Source organism: Telopea speciosissima, chromosome 4 (genome assembly GCF_018873765.1).
Source record: "Telopea speciosissima isolate NSW1024214 ecotype Mountain lineage chromosome 4, Tspe_v1, whole genome shotgun sequence".
Classification (NCBI taxonomy): domain Eukaryota; kingdom Viridiplantae; phylum Streptophyta; class Magnoliopsida; order Proteales; family Proteaceae; genus Telopea; species Telopea speciosissima.
In genome coordinates this window covers 37,228,453-37,230,156 of record NC_057919.1, presented here as the reverse complement: position 1 = coordinate 37,230,156, position 1,704 = coordinate 37,228,453, and the positions used below count along the sequence as shown (strand labels likewise).

Sequence of the window (1,704 nt, the reverse complement as noted above, 5' to 3'; positions counted from 1 at the left end):
TCTATTCTTGGGAGCGCACGAGGGCACAGCTGTGCCTGAACACATAGGCTGGTCATTTCACCCACCCTTATGTGTGGGCGGAGGATGCAGAGAACATTTTCCCTGTGAAATTACATAATAGTACTAAACGTACCTGACCAAGCTTTGCATTGGGAATCAAAGCTCTGAGGGCATCCTCAAGCTCCTTTCCCATGGGTGCCGGTCCTAACATAACTTTCGTGATAGACGATAGATCATAATTCTCAGCAACGGAGCTCTCCGTGATCGACAACACGATTGGCGGAACCAAAGGTGCAAATGTCACCTTATACTTCTGCACCAATTCCATCAAGCTTACAATCTCAAACTTCTACATGATCAGAATTGCAGCTCCAACTCGTAACGCACACAATAACACAGTATTGAGTGAGTAGATATGAAACATAGGCAACACACATAGCAAATCATCCTCACTTGTTAGATACAAGTTAGGGTTCTCCCCATCAACTTGCTGAGCCACACTCGTTAATAAACCCTTGTGACTCAGCATCACCCCCTTTGGTAACCCGGTAGTCCCAGATGAAAATGGTAGTGCCACGACATCATCGGGAGAGATCTTGACACTTGGCATGTCATTCTCGTCCAACTGAGTCAACTCGGAGAAAAGAACACACCCATCTGGAGCCGACTCAATACACACAATCATAATATCTTTCTCTTGTGCCAAGTCCTTCACCTTGTCTACATAGCAAGATTGTGACTATGAGTCTAACGTTGGCTGTCTTTGCTTGTTTTGCAATCTCCACCGGCTTATAAAACGGATTGGCCGCCGTCGTCATGGCATGGCGATATGAGGCCCCGAGGAAAGCAAAGACGAATTCCGGCGAGTTTGGTAGTAAATTCATGATCACTTCGCCTTGTTGGATGCCTAGCTTGTTGAGCCCGGCCGCAATTTTTCGAGATATGAGCTCGACTTCGGCGTAAGTGTCTATTTCGCCAGTGGAACCATTACTGAGACATGGACGTGAGCTGAATTGTGATATGTTTTCAAAGAAATAAGACTAGAGTGGGAGATTATTTGAAATGCAAATATCGAGGAGTTTTGATCAGAAAAGGAACATCGCCTCTTGCTTTTGTCTCTAGTTCAGTCATCGGAACTGTCAGTTTCACGGGTTCCATTAGAAGAAGTAAAAGAGCCAAACGTGGAAAGATAAAGAAGTTGGTTTTTTGTTGTGTAGAGTCTGTGAAGTGGAGAGACTCTGAGGTTCATTGAGAAGGAAGAGACGTTCAATATAGAAGTTGGTGAGGGATGGTGGACAGCTTAGAGAGGATACGAGAGGAATTTTAGGATTTATGTATGGTGGAAATGGGAAAAGAATTATTTGTTTAGTTTTTTGTTTGTTTTTGGATGAGTAGCAAGGGTTGGTGAGGGGGAAGGACTCAAGTGTCTTTAGGTCATTTGCTATCCCTTGCTTGGAGCGCGAGGTGATTGCTGACGGTGGATTTCGCGTTGACCAAAGGCCATTCCTAGTTGCCACGTCGGTTTTCACCTACCACTGTTTGACTGTTTACTGGAATAGCCGGTCAACACTTGAGCCGAACGACGTTTACCTACCGCCCCTGTCACTCTTTGGTAGATTGGCTTCCGGTTCGCGGCTCGACTCTAGGCTCGGCTAAGCTCCAAAATATGGCTTGCTTGAAGTTGAATTAAAATTTTGGGCAGGC

General features: G+C 45.4%; 1 pseudogene; it reads right to left on the bottom strand.

Annotated features, from left to right (window-relative positions):
- Positions 1 to 281: 281 nt before the first annotated feature.
- On the bottom strand, positions 282 to 1,114 carry LOC122657496 (annotated as a pseudogene).
- Between the last annotated feature and the right edge of the window lie 590 nt (positions 1,115 to 1,704).